The sequence below is a fragment of the Schistocerca nitens genome, chromosome 4 (genome assembly GCF_023898315.1).
Source record: "Schistocerca nitens isolate TAMUIC-IGC-003100 chromosome 4, iqSchNite1.1, whole genome shotgun sequence".
NCBI lineage: Eukaryota > Metazoa > Arthropoda > Insecta > Orthoptera > Acrididae > Schistocerca > Schistocerca nitens.
In genome coordinates this window covers 627,984,696-628,000,849 of record NC_064617.1, presented here as the reverse complement: position 1 = coordinate 628,000,849, position 16,154 = coordinate 627,984,696, and the positions used below count along the sequence as shown (strand labels likewise).

Here is a 16,154-nt window from a genome sequence, read left to right as displayed (position 1 = left end):
AATATGAAGGCTGTGTCGAATGATATCACTTTACAGTTTGAATTAGCAGGATAGCTTCACGCACAGCATGTATTCTTTTGCAGCCCACCGCTAAAATCGTACAAGTTGCATCATTATCTAGTACCAGATTGTAGAACTCAAGAATATAAACAGAAATGTCTCCGAGGGCACATGTTTATCTTCTGTGGTCGACGAAAAGTCACCATCTGTAATTGACTTATGTAGCGGTGTGGCGTAGCAACTGCGAAACAAAACAAAATAATGTTGTTTACGGGCAAACCAAAGAAAATGAAGACTCATGTTCTCACTGACTTTTTTGTAGATCAGTTTCAAATCTATACTTTAGTGTTATATATTATGACATATCGCTTATGGCTTACACAGAGTATTGCAGAGGAGGGTATGGGCGGCAAACTTTTATACTTTATATTCCTTTTCAAATGGTTTCTTCTGATCGTATCGTCGTTAAATAGGTCTAAGTTGATGACTAAAATATTACGAAGAATCTGAAACATCATCGTCTCAATACATTCGTATTCGGTGGTAATGGGACAGACACGAATTAGTAGATACGATTTTATTTGCAATAATTAAACGTATTTACATAGGTAATGTACATATTTTGAATGTTCTCACTATTAGACCTTTCATTTCATACCCAATACGACAATTTATCTTCATTTTACTTTTTAGAGATGTGAAATTTAAGTTATAAAATACGGCATATTGAATCTAGTGCGATAATGTTATACATCCTATAAATAGCATCGAAAGATACCCGATTGCTAAATTGCATCGAACGACACCTGATTGCCAAGTACACTGGCGTTCAAAATTAAAGCAACAAACCGCGGTTTCTCCGTTCTGTGTCTAATTTACCATATAATCATGCAAGCTGTCAACAGATGCGAGTAGATCGTCCGCAGGGACGATGGCATTTCGATCAACGGAAAACCATGCCAACGATGAAGACAGGATACCTATCAAACAGAATAGTGTTTGCCGGGTAGTCCCACAACCACAATCATTGTGTACACAGTTACAGACGTGCATTACGGCACAGAGAAGACGTTTACCAGACTCTCTACGGCGGAGGCCATAGGAAGAATGGAAGGAGGACAGTTGCAAACTCAGGTAGCCCGATGGCTTAATGTGAATCGTTCTGTTGTTTCTCGGTTGTGGCGACAGTTTACAGGGACAGAAACTTTATCCCGAGAACCAGGAACGGGCCGACCACGTGTGAAATCAGAAAGAGAGGACCTTTATTTGGCTGTAAGGTCACGACGATACCGCGTTTCCCGGGTTCCCGGGTTCGATTCCCGGCGTTGTCAGGGATTTTCTCTGCCTCGTGATGACTGGGTGTTGTGTGCTGTCCTTAGTTTGGTTAGGTTTAAGTAGTTCGAAGTTCTAGGGGACTGATGACCATAGATGTTAGGTCCCATACTGCTCAGAGCCATTTTTTGATACCGCCTTTCTAGAACGCAGCATCTGGCATTTGAACTCGCTGCATCATTCTACGTATCATACCCAGGAAATCGGTGTAGAGAAGGCTTCGACAGAGTGGCCTTTATTGTCGGAGACCTGCCGTATGTGTGCCTCCGACGTCTCTTCACGGAAGGAAACGTGGAAAGAGACCGAAATCGAGAAGTGTTACTATTGGTGTGGACAGGAATTACGTTAGTCACTCAAACACCTCTTCATGAAATTGTGCGGATGAATTGTAAAGGTTTAATTGCTGTCAGGTATCGTGATGAGATCTTGGGACCTCATGTACTGTTGCTACAAAGTGCTGTGCTCCCAGGCTTCGTACTGATGAACGATAATGCTCGACGTCATAGAGCACGAGTAGTTAATGTTTTCTTGGAAACGGGAGGTACTTCAATCATGGCGTGGCCTGTTCGCTCGCCCTATTTGAATCCCGTAGAGCCCGTCTGGGTTTCAGTAGGGAGGCGGGTTGCATCACGTCAACATCCACCATCCACTCTCCAAGACTTTCGAGCAGGTCCGCGGTAAGAATGGGCTTTATTGCCTCAACATGACATTGATGATTTTATTCCCAGCTTGCTACGTCGTCGTCAGGCCTGTATTACTACCAGAGGTGGTCATTCGAATAGTGAGCACATCAGCCAGTTGTCGGAATGTGTGTTTAAATCAGTTAAGTTGGAAAAAAACAAAGAACATATTCGTTTACTGTGATGTATATTGCAGTTGCTTACATTCTGTATGCCTCAAATTGTTTCTATTTTGCTATCACCGTTCTATACTGTTTTGTTGCTTTAATTTTGGACGACAATGTACGTTGTTAAAGGAGTTAAAAAGGAGTTCAATGGGTGGATAGCTGAATATAGGCCCAAGCATCCATATTTGCACCCATAGGCTACTAAAATCATATTATAAGCCCTCCGCGTCCTTGCCGTAACTGGCTATAATATGTAAACATGAAAAATGTCTTATTTGTTTTAAGAAATGATTGAAACATTTCGACAAAAATATGTTAACCTTAGAAACTGTGTTAAACAGTGTTTTAACGCATCATTAAAAACACTTTATTTTGAATCTGCAAACTTTTTTTGTATTCGCACGAAAAGATGGAGGCAGACGAACAAGAAAGTTGCTCGATAATAATATCAACTGTTTTGACGGATACTTAAAAAATTGACTTTCGAATGATATATTTAGCATGATACAGATCAATTGTCATTGAACCTTTACTTGGTCTTGGTGATGACAGACAACATTGTTTCAAACTACCCTCAGCTTTTGAATCTTTTTATTTATATGATCACTAAGAGAACTATTGTCAGTGAACTATAGCTTATCTTCCTTCCACAGAAGATTAATTTCTTACTTGCACATTAGTTTCGACTTGTCGGCATGCTCCTTAACATATGCAGGGTAAAGAACTGCTACATGCTGAACACAATAACATTGGCTTTACATGTATTATAGAATATCACGAATGACTCACCGACCATCACACAGTGGTTTCAACCATCGCGGCAGAGGACTCCACGAATTAAATGAAATGATAGGGGAATCATGGGCATGCATACGTGTAAAACATGCTGTTCAGTTCAGAGAGACCATAAAAGATGGTTGGCTTATTCATAAACTACTTTCGCACGAATCAATAATAACAGAAAACTCTTGCCTTTGATCACGATGAAGAATGTTCCATTGAGTCCAAAATAACAAGAAATTTGCTTTGGTTACAGAAATATAAAATAAACAATATATATGGTACAGTTATATACAAAACAAACAAATTAACAAAAAGACAAAGAGAAGTCGCCAGCTGCCAGTTTCTCTCTCATAGATTCGTTTCTGTTCCTTTCTCTACCTATGCTACATATACCACCGGTGATCCTAAAATTTACTACGTCCTTCGCGTACTGTGCTAAAACAACCGAAAAGTAGATTTGTTACCGCGTAACTCTAGTCACGTCATAATAATGTTAACAGTGGCAAAAGTGTGATGCTGTAGTTAACCTGGTTGCTATACTATATAGGTCCAGTTGTCTACCATGCTCCTGCATAAATGACATTCACCACCGTTCCATATTACTATATTCTTAATGACGGCTATTGCGTTAAAGCGGTAAAGAGGAGGTGTGCGGATGATGGTAGGTAAGGTATATGATCCTTCATGTGCAAGATTTTGCAGTATATATGAAGTCAGTCTACACGTAACGATGAGGGTTGTATGATTTATCCTTTACAGAAGCAATACAGACTTATTTACCTACTTGCGACAAAGGTTCGTGTCCAATAATTTATATGATGCCGGATTTCGTGTTTGCCTTGAATTGCAAAGGATAAGGCGTTTCCTCCTTGCTGCCATTACTCAGGGCAGTGAAAAGTATAATTTACAAGAATAAGCAAATAAAAGAGGTTTATTAACGATCTTATCAGTTAGATAATAGTTGAAATTGGCGTACCAGAACCGTGTTCATTATGTTGAAGTTAGGACCTAGCTGTGGACAAAGAATTCCTTGAAGGTAAATGGAACAATACCGTGAAGCAAAGACACACACACACACACACACACACACACACACACACACATACACACACACACACACACACACACAGACAAACTTTCTACAGAAAACCTAGAAGGAACACGTTGCTCTTTACAGTTAGATACCCAAAGGAATAGTTTAACAAGGGCATAATAAGTACTGAGATAATAACAAGGTTGGCTCACTGACTGTGAAAGAGCTGCTCACATGTTGATGTGGTGGCGTTGATCGCTACAAACTTATTGACTAGCTAACTGGTCTTTTGACGATGAGGCGTTCGTAGCTTCACCGTGCTGAGTTTAGGTGTTGTGGCAATTTTCCAGTTATTATACTTATTTAACCAGTTAATTGTTAATACTTCAAGTACAAACATTCTTTCATTACCTTATATACACCATCATTCATTTTTTGATTTGACAGTATCATATTAATTTGTCTATTTATGTTATATCTACTCAATAGAGGTGTCAGCTTCTGTTTCTCGCACTCGTATCGCAAACAAAGTGCTATTGTAAGAACGAGTTTTGAAGCACTATTGTGCTGGAGAGAAGGATGTCAACAAAGAAAAAAGGATTTTTTAATGTCTGTGTGCGTCAATCGTAGTGTAAGTCTATGGAATCATGGTCCTCATTATCACTTTAGATATTCTTTTAATAGAGCTATTTTGGTTATTAGACCGCTTCATTGTAAAACACAAAAGCAACTAAACTGCCTACGTTTCGACCTACTTGCTGCTGCCCTCTTGAGAGTGTTTAATTGCTGCGTACTAGTGGCTGTATTGCGCTACATACTGTTTCGGTTGTCGGAATGCTACCGACGTCATTGGATCTTTTGAAGAGAGGTAGCTATGGAGGGGGTTGGCTATACAATAGGGTACTGCCTGCGTTACTATGATGGCTGACTGGAAGACAACTCTAGTAGGAGATAGGCAGCATATAGCTTATCGGCAGGTTATTGTCTGTATCACTCTAGTAAGTGATTGGTGTGCAATAGCAAATCGGCAGCTTGTACGCAGTAGTGTTTTCCTGCAGAGAAGCATAAAGGCTGCAAGGCAGTTGACTTATGGTCGTTGTATATGCTATTAAACTCGAGGCAAGTGGTGCTGCTGGCTGGTAAATACACGCAATCTGCCAGGATGGAATAGCTGGCAGCCAGACCGTAGGTAAATTGCAGGAATCTTCATGCAGTTACGGCGTTTGAACATTTCAAAGGCCTCTCTTATTTTTCGCTGTTGTACCTACGACTGCCGATCAAGCACATAAGGTTCCAGAAAACTGACGGAACGGCAACATTCCTCTTGGCGGTATTCAGCAACTGAAGTGTTCCGTCCCAGTTGTACGTAACGTGTACTCTCCGGCCCGCGAGTTCTGATAAGTCTCCCGGGTTTAACGACACAGAGTGCGCCGCATTCACACCAAATTTCGTAGATGCTTGCAATTTGTAGAACATCCGCGGGGTCCTTAACGGACTCAACAGATCTCGAACCTTTTGGCGCTCCGGATTATGGGTTTGATAACTGTGAGACGGAGGACCTTGACTACACCCTCGCAGACGACTCTCACATAACAACGAACAACAGGACGAGTATCTTCTGTGTCATTGTCTGTTTTGTCCTCTCTGTAACCCACAGACCATTGTACTCCTCTGTTGTTGTATCGATTCTCACTCTTTCAGTTCATGTTGAATATGGTTATGATCATTAATGCGATGAATTCGGGCTGTGTATGCAGCAACGCTTTCTTTTATGCTGAATGATGGTGCGGATCCGCATGCACTTACCTGTTTATGTGCATCGGTTTCTTGTGAACCTTATGTCCTAGTTTGTCACCAGGTGTTCTATACACCTCCACCCCCAGAAATGGAAATGTTCCGTTCTTTTTCATTTATAGTGTGAATTGTATATTCTTATGAAGGCTTTTCAGATACTTACGGAATCTGTTTGGTTCTGTTTCCCCTGGGGCCATAAGACGATCATGCCGTCTATGTACCTCTGTCAACAACCTGGAGACAGTGGCGTCTAATTTAATTTATGCAAAATGACAGTGGCCATGGAAGCATAAGAACTTACTCGTTGGTGGAGTTTGCGTACCAAACTAGTAGTAATCCCTACGTTGGTTTTCAGATGGTTCAAATGGCTCTAGGCGCCATGGGGCTTAACATCTGAGGTCATCAGACCCCTACTCTTATAAGTACGTAAACCTAACTAACCTAAGGACACCACACATCCATGCCCGAGGCAGGATTCGAACCTGCGATCGTAGGTGCTGCGTGGTTCCGGACTGAAGCGCCTAGAACCACTAGGCCACAGCGACCGGCGGTTTTCAGATGGACTGCTCCGTTTATCCAAGTGACGAATGATGGAAATACCTCTGATAGCGTCTGTCATAGTAGTTGCTAACAAAGTCTTTATGAAATTAATTACTGTGTAATGCAATAACATGTATTCATCCGTCATACAGTTCAGACTGTTAAAGATGAGAATGCAGGCTAAGCATAAGGGATGGAGTTCGCTAGCACAAATATGCCAGGCAGTGTGTGCCACACGGTTGCAGAACAGTCAGGCGTACAGCTTTCGGCGCATTCGGTGCCAGCATTCCGCAGCGGATTTTGGTACAATATGTCTCTTTGATGTTAGCTGTACAGGTATCACTCGACAATCACGGCCAAGTACTCTTAATTACGCACTAACACAGAAACGTGAGAACACGTGGCACTGTGGGGCAACGCAGAAACTGAAGTCAAAAGCCATTAAAATCAGTCTGGTGTAACCTCTCCCGTGGGGGTCCTCGAACTGCGGAACGAGGTCGTGTCGCTCGCTGATGAATAACTGAGAGGTTTTCATGCTGCGTGAGTGATGTTGCTAAAATTTTGTATGAAATTTTAAGCTCACCTTTGTTAACTGGCCATCACTATCACGTCAGGTCTGAACATGAAGTACTACACTATTCATCATGCAAGACGTAATCCCTAGAAATCAAGCAGCTATAATTGAATCAGTTAACTCATAAAAATTTCTAGGTATAGTAGTTTTTGAGGATATTAAGTTGAAAAGAAAGTGGCAGGTAAATTTAGCAGCAGACTTGAGTTCAGTGGTAACATATTCGGAAAACGCAGTCTATAAGGTTCTTCAATCCACTCAATCTACCTATCCCAGAATATTGCTCATGTATGTGTAAACCATACGACATATTACCAAAACAGATATCAAAAACATGTACGAAAAAGCACTGCACTTATTGTTACTTTACCTGTAGTCATTGAACCGGCTGGTGTTTTAAGACAGAGCAAACCAGAATCACCAACTAACAAAGTTTCATGATTCAGTATTGAGTGAGCAGTTTATGAATAGACTACCGTGTCTATGATATCGCTCCCGTAGGATCAGCGTACGCAAGATTAGTTTAATCACATTCGACTCTGACGCATTTATGATCTTATTCTTTCGGTTTCCATAAGCGAATGGAGTAGAAGATGTCCTCTTTTGTGGTACATTGAGTAATGCTCTCTACCAAGATCTTATCTGTGGTTTACACATTACTAATGTAGATGTAGATCATCATCGTCATACCACGACATCTGCTGTTGGAGAAATTAATCCAGAAGAATTCTTCAAGCAAAACTGCTACCATGCACTCCCTTGGCTAAAAATTCTAGCCATCTCTATTTCGTTGTAATATAACCCATTATAATATGGTATAACAGGTGTAGGATTCGTTATGAATAGGAAGGTAGGGCAGAGGGTGTGTTACTGTGAACAGTTCAGTGACCGGGATGTTCTAATCAGAATCGACAGCAGACCAACGCCGACAACGATAGTTCAGGTATACATGCTGACGTCGCAAGCGGAAGATGAACAGATAGAGAAAGTGTATGAGGATATTGAAAGGGTAATGCACTATGTAAAGGGGGACGAAAATCTAATAGTCATGGGCTACTGGAATGCAGTTGTAGTGGATGGAGTACAAGAAAAGGTTACAGGAGAATATGGGCTTGGGACAAGGAATGAAAGAGGAGAAAGATTAATTGAGTTCTGTAACACGTTTCAGCTAGTAATAGCGAATACCCTATTCAAAAATCACAAGAGGAGGTGGTATACTTGGAAAAGGCCGGGAGGGACGGGAAGATTTCAATTAGATTACATCATGGTCAGAGAGAGATTCCGAAATCAGATACTGGATTGTAAGGCGTACCCAGCAGCAGATATAGACTCAGATCACAATATAGTAGTGATGAAGAGTAGGCTGAAGTTCAAGACATTTGTCAGGATGAATCAATACGCAAAGAAGTGGGATACGGAAGTACTAAGGAAAGACGAGATACGTTTGAAGTTCTCTAACGCTATAGATACAGCAATAAGGAATAGCGCAGTAGGCAGTACAGTTGAAGAGGAATGGACGTCTCTAAAAAGGGCCATCACACACGTTGGGAAGGAAAACATAGGTACAAAGAAGGTAGCTGCGAAGAAACCATGGGTAACAGAAGAAATACTTCAGTTGATTGATGAAAGGAGGAAGTACAAACATGTTCCGGGAAAATCAGGAATACAGAAGTACAAGTCGCTGAGGAATGAAATAAATAGGAAGTGCACGGAAGCTAAGACGAAATGGCTGCAGGAAAAATGTGAAGACACCGAAAAAGATATGATTGTCGGAAGGACAGACTCAGCATACAGGAAAGTCAAAACAACCTTTGGTGACATTAAAAGCTACGGTGGTAACATTAAGAGTGCAACGGGAATTCCACTGTTAAATGCAGAGGAGAGAGCAGATAGGTGGAAAGAATACATTGGAAGCCTCTATGAGAGTGAAGATTTGTCTGATGTGATAGAAGAAGAAACAGGAGTCCATTTAGAAGAGATAGGGGATCCAGTATTAGAATCGGAATTTAAAAGAGCTTTGAAGGACTTACTGTCAAATAAGGCAGAAGGGATAGATAACATTCCATCAGAATTTCTAAAATCATTGGGGGAAGTGGCAACAAAACGACTATTCACGTTGGTGTGTAGAATATATGAGTCTGGCGATATACCATATGAATTTCGGAAAAGCATCATCCACACAATTCCGAAGACGGCAAGAGCTGACAAGTGCGAGAATTCTCGCACAATCAGCTTAACAGCTCATGCATCGAAGCTGCTTACAAGAATACTATACAGAAGAATGTAAAAGAAAATTGAGAATGCGCTAGGTGACGATCAGTTTGGCTTTAGGAAAAGTAAAGGGACGAGAGAGGCAAATCTGACGTTGCGGCTAATAATGGAAGCAAGGCTAAAGGAAAATCAAGACACTTTCATAGGATTTGTCGACCTGGAAAAAGCGTTCGACAATATAAAATGGTGCAAGCTGTTCGAGATTCTGAAAAAAGTAGGGGTAAGCTATAGGGAGAGACGGGTCATATACAACATGCACAACAACCTAGAGGGAATAATAAGAGTGGACGATCAAGAACGAAGTGCTCGTATTAAGAAGGGTGTAAGACAAGGCTGTGGCCTTTCGCCCCTACTCTTCAATCTGTACATCGAGGAAGCAATGACGAAAATAAAAGAAAGGTTCAGGAGTGGAATTAAAATACAAGGTGAAAGGATATCAATGATACGATTCGCTGATGACATTGCTATCCTGAGTAAAAGTGAAGAAGAATTAAATGATCTGCTGAACGGAATGAACAGTCTGATGAGTACACATAATGGTTTGAGAGGAAATCGGAGAAAGACGAAGGTAATGAGATGTAGTAGAAATGAGAACTGTGAGACACTTAACATCAGGATTTATGGTCACGAAGTCAATGAAGTTAAGGAATTCTGCTACCTAGGCAGTAAAATAACCAATGACGGACGGAGCAAGGAGGACATCAAAAGCAGACTCGCTTTGCCAAAAAAGGCATTTCTGGGCAAGAGAAGTCTACTAATATCAAATACCGGTCTTAATTTGAGGAAGAAATTTCTGAGGATGTACGTCTGGAGTACAGCATTGTATGGTAGTGAAACATGGACTGTGGGAAAACCGGAACAGAAGAGCATCGAAGCATTTGAGATGTGGTGCTATAGACGAATGCTGAAAATTAGGTCGATTGACAACGTAAGGAATGAAGCGGTTCTACGCAGAATCGGAGAAGAAAGGAATATGTGGAAAACACTAAAAAGGAGAAGGGGCAGGATGATAGGACATCTGCTAAGACATGAGGGATTGACTTCCATGGTACTAGAGGGAGCTGTAGTGGGAAAAAACTGTAGAGGAAGACAGAGATTGGAATACGTCAAGCAAATAATTGAGGATGTAGGTTGCAAGTGCTACTCTGAGATGAAGAGGTTAGCAGAGGAAAGGAATTCGTGGCGGGCCGCATCAAACCAGTCAGTAGACTGATGACAATATATATATATATATATATATATATATATATATATATATATATATATATATATATATATATATATATAACCCATTCCAGTGTTCTCTCTTTTTTTTCTTCTCCCTCTGAGTGTAATTCTTGCACGCATTTCTTCATCGACTTTTTCTTCTGGTGTGTTTGCCGAGTATTAGAACTGCAAGAGGTGTAACTTGAAGTTAAATTCCCTGGAAAATTAGAACTGTGTGGTGGACAGAAACTCGAACTCAGAATCTTTGCCCTTCGCAAGCATGTGCTCTACCTATTGAGCACCTAAGCACCCGTGATTACCGATTTACGTCCTTCAGTACCTCGTTTAATACATTCCACACTCAGGTTTAACCTGCCAGCGCATGCTTCATTGCAGAGTGAAAAATAGTGGGTTACTTCCTATGAAAGGATAATTGAACGTTGGAAATTTTAATACTGTGGAGGCACTGAAAACTATAATGGACTGTTTGGAACCTTACAGACATAATAGAGATTAATAAAGTGACATGTAAAGAGGACAGAAGTATCTGATCGTATGCTTTTGAAGCAATATCAACAGAATCGGAGAATAGTTCAACACATGAAAGACGGTAAAAAGAAAGTTACTTTGATCAACACAGTGACTGAGCTTTTCTTCTGATGATTGTACCGAAAACTAGTATGATGAAATATAATATAAGAGGATTTTTGAGAAATTATAAAGTATGAGAAGGACGACGCAAACGTCGCAGGATTGGAGTACTCGAACGCTAAAGTGCGAAGCCACATTCATAGGGGAACGTTGGTTTGGAGATAGCGTGATGCTACGTTTCGGTTAAATATATCAACACAACATACTGAAGATCCTGTCACAAGATTAAAAGAGTGTGTTTTGGACAGTGCCAGAAGGTTCAAATGGCTCTGAGCACTATGCGACTTAACTTCTGCGGTCACCAGTCCCCCAGAACTTAGAACTACTTAAACCTAACTAACCTAAGGACATCACACACATCCATGCCCGAGGCAGGATTCGAACCTGCGACCGTAGCGGTCACTTGGCTCCAGACTGTAGCGCCTAGAACCCCACGGCCACTCCGGCCGGCAATGCCGGTAGGTATCACCCAGGCTATTATCACTTATTGTTATAGTTGGAACTCAGGTAGTAGACTGGGCCCCATCCATTTTCTGACATACATTTACTCTGCAACCTATCTTCGATGAAAAGCAAAGCAAAATTCGGAGTACAACTATATTGGAATATATGATGCACGAACGAGACAAACTGTAAATTGTCTGCAATAGTGATTTGTGACATAAGTGAAAGTACTGAGAGTTGTTCGGTAAAAGAGTAATGACAGATGAAAAAGATTTATCCAGCCAATAGGCACAACAGAGGCCCTCGTTAATATTGTTGATATAAGATGGAAAAATCAGTTGAAATTATGACACAAAAGTATCAGTATAATTTGCCTGGAAATTAAATTATCAGGGAGTATAAAGAAAGTAGACCAAAATGTATGAGATATGTGTAACGAGACTCTAAACGATTTAATTTTAGGTCTTGGTGTAAAGGAACGTTAAACAAAAGAAGTAAAAAATGAGATACTACCCATAGGCTATGTACTGGAGGTACTCTATGAGAAGAAAATTAAGTAAATAGAAGACAAAATCCGATCATGCGGGGATCAAACGGACAGTTAAGTAAGACTTCACATTTTCAGAGAGTTTCACATATTTATGGTCGATGATATAATTTTTAATTTATTAAAGTTAGTGGTACCTGGGGGTATTCCGAATATATGAAACTGAATTACCAAATTCAGAAATTCTAAAAAAATTATGATAAAAATATGGAGTGAACCTTGGTAGATAAAAATGAAAAATTTCAAATGATACATGCCATATTCATAGACATGATTAAAATAATAACCAGAAGAATAAAAATGTCACTTGGAATAATTTGGTAAAGTGCAGCTGAAATACAGCTACCAGGGGCTCTGCTTTATTACTTGAAGTAATGTAATCCATAGCTACAGAGCTCAACAACCACTAAAGTGGGTAAATTAATAAGAGAGAATAATATTTTGGCTTCAGAAAATGCAGAATATTGTCATAGTATGTAGGGATGTAATTTATTATTTATTTGTTTGCTCTTTTCCATTAGGCTGCCATCTAGATACAGGATAACGCACGGTTTGAGAAGCATTAGAGGACGAAATTGGGATGAGTAGACAAAAGTGATAATATGAAGAACATATAGACCATAATGGGTACAAACGTATAGCTGGAAACGATAGTACAAGAGATGAAGAGATAAGGTCACCTAACGTTAGTCGATCTAATGACAGATTATTTTCAGTTGTTACACATTATTATAAAAAAGAAAACTAACTGTTCTGTATTGGTGCAAGGTGCCACAAGGGTGCAGCAGCGACCGGACGCTCGCTGCAGGTAAGGATTTTTTCTGCCCGCCCGTCCACACTATGCACGGCCGAACTGGCCGGGACAGGGGGAGACGGGCCGTGACCGCCAAGCAGCGCACTCGCTTCTGTAACTCTGTTTCTCGATGTAGTCTACAAATACAATCCACTTTTACCAATCATGTATATACTTTAAACTTTACCCCCCTTCCTTTGCAATGAGTGATAAGCATTCGTTTGGACTGTGGAAGAAGCGAGGCAACACAGGATTTACCGCTCGTTTTGCGGCTGCCTACACTAACAAACAGCTGACTTTCCAAAAAAACTAAAAAAAAAACCAAGCTTAATATTCCCATGAGACAAACAGATCGTTTGTAACTAAGTGTACTGACCTTAAAAATGCAAATAATTGTGGGAGTTAACTCAGAACGTTCATTTATCGTCTGAGAGCTAGAAACTTGAGACCAGTTACACTCTTCGCCACGCTGATATGATTTGGACCGTGAAGGTTTCTACCATCACAAGGGAACACAACGGTTACCTTGTATCTAACACCAATTTACGAGTGAGCATCGAGAGTGAGAGTGGGAGATTAATTAATCAGTAATAGATAGGACATATTCACGAAGTTTTGGAAACGGGATGTCGTCGTTTTTAAGACATCATATAACTATTACTGTAACGAGAAGACATTTCGAGGACAGGGTATTAATTTAATTTAACATTATTTGATATTAATTTAAAACATTTCCCTACAAATCGTTAAATATTCAGAAATATACTGCAGGGATAATTAAAAGTCACATCTTCTTCCACATGTTCTGCGTAAAGTAACTACTATATTGGTACTTACCTGTGAAAATATGAAATTGTTAGTTCTTCTGTCTTTCAAAAGACTTTTCCGAAAGAGAAAATTTGTACAAATTTCGGAAAACTTTCTGATTTAAATTTTATAGGAAAATGTCTCGTAATACGTCCACTCGCTTGTCATTGAACTCCAAACATCTGCAGAATAGATAACTGAGCTGGTTAGATACAACTAATAATGTCATAAAACTGAATTAGTCATGTGGGCTGAGAGATGATTTCAAGGAGGGCTGGTCGTCGCTGTCTAATTACAGTATTTCAGCTCTCGCATTATCGGCAACAGACGTTTCAAGAGCAGTGACTTAGGGTACCTTATGTAATTTCAGCTCCGGTTGGAAAACGCAGCCAAAAATCGTTGACGCCTGTGTTGGACGCAGTGCTTATAACCAAACAATACCTGTGTTACTGAAAGGGTCTACACTTGGTTTTCATGACCCAGTAATAGCATGATGCTCTAGGGGTAAAATAACGGAAGTTACATGCTTGTGGCAATTAGCGCGAACATTTTTATGTATGAGAATCAACAACACACCGAGGAAGTGTTAAGCGAACGGATGGATTTCGGTGTCCAAGGAACACGATATTCCGACAAACGACGACATCGTTATCAGCGAGTGTTACCCTGTGAGAAACTGACAAGTCGAATGAAGTTACACTCTGTGGCAAGCTGATAGATTAGTGTAGTTTGACCGAAGCATCGTGGGCGTTAAATTATAAAGTACATTCACCCTCTGAATAAATTTGGCAGACGTGGCATTATAGCGTTGTCCTATCGATAAGCCTTCCGATTTTGATTACTCGCTTCATGATTTCTGATATACCGCATGAAACTCTGAATAACAGTGTTTTGTGTGCGTTAGCCATAAACTTGACATAAATCAACCGGAACTGTCATAATCAAGACTACTGAACACAAGAGGCAGTAATCAGCCGTCTCCTGAGGGGCGTTCATACCGCTATAAATGGTTTACCAACCTATTTGGCTTTATCACAAGAATGAAACATCACTGTTAACAGTTTCCAAGAGACATTGCCAACTTATTTACTACACAACGTAATTTTGTAATAGATTTCCTAATAGGAATAATTTTCTTGGTTAATTCGTTCGTCTATGAGAACTTTTATACTACAACATTTACAGTTTACTTCGAATATTCCAAACTCCATGCAATAATCATTCATTTGTGAAGGTTAAAAGACAAAATTTTGGGTCGATCTGCAGAATGCACTGACAGTTGTGTAATTAAATTAAGTACAGCACTTGGATACATTTGCCCATAAATATGTGACAGTTTCCGTCTTTTCAATGTACATTGCAAAATATAATCGTCAGAGATTACTAGTCTGCCACTGACGACTAATTTCTGCTTATAAGGTACGTTTATTTTATTATGAACGTGAAATTTGCCTTGCGATATTGAGTTTCACAAGTGAGAAGCGGTTGCATTGAGACCACATAATATACGGCCTCACAGCCTTATTGCGCACTACGATTGTTTCAGGTTGCTAATTGTTACGGTTTTACTCTAAACGACATTATGATAGTCAATTTTTGTACCGTTCAAACAGACATGCACCTCGGACACAAACACTGAATGGTTCACATACCTCTGACAACACTTCTCTCCTTGGTGCTGCAGATTACGCGCTACCTGTAACAAATATGCAATATTGGATCACAACAAGTTAGGAAAACGGAAGAGGGAGAAGTATCATTGCCATCAATGTAAAGTAGAACGCTCATTAATGGAACAGATCTTACAAAGAAGATAGTACCACTGCAAAGAATTAGTTTTATACTACAACATTTTCATATAAAGAAACTTATCTTTCCCAAGTCTATTTACTTAATTTTAACAAAGTTGGCTAATCTTCAGCACGTGGTGCACAGTTAAAAGCCATTATTTTACCTCTTATCCTAAGGTGTAAGTGTGGATGTAAAGCATTGTATACTTCAAATATCGAAGACGTTGGTGGCAAAGGTGGCATTACATAACTTGAATGAAACGAAATTAAAAAAAATTCAGGTTTAAACAAAGATTAGAAATTTACCCACTACGCTGTACACTACATGTTTGATGTTTTGTAGCACAACTTTGTGCAGTAACACACCACCACATGGTTATTTTTTTCTCCTTCGTCATCAATTTGTGCTTTAACTTCGCTCTTTAGGTTTCCACAGTAAATAAACGTTTTGGCAACGTTGTTGTTGTTGTGGTCTTTAGTCCTGGGACTGGTATGATGCAGCATTCCATGCTACTCTATCCTGTAGAAGCTTCTTCATCTCCCAGTACCTACTGAAATCTACATCCTTCTGTATCTGTTTAGTGTATTCATCCCCTGGTTTCCCTCTAAGATTTTTACCATCCACGCTGCCCTCCAGTACCAAATTATTGATCCCTAGATGCCTCAGAACATGTCCTACCAACCGATCCCTTCTTCCAGTCAAGTTGTGCCACAAACTTGTCGTATCCCCAATCGTATTCATTAC

At 40.0% G+C, this 16,154-nt stretch overlaps 1 protein-coding gene across 1 annotated transcript in view; it reads right to left on the bottom strand.

The window, feature by feature from the left end:
- The window catches only part of LOC126252476 (diuretic hormone receptor-like), a 1,022,674-nt gene extending 1,007,372 nt beyond the window's left edge, over positions 1 to 15,302 (bottom strand). Inside the window, exon 1 of the mRNA XM_049953370.1 lies at positions 15,272 to 15,302. The gene's annotated coding sequence lies outside the window, so the exon portion shown is untranslated. The remainder of the gene's footprint in view (positions 1 to 15,271) is intronic.
- Between the last annotated feature and the right edge of the window lie 852 nt (positions 15,303 to 16,154).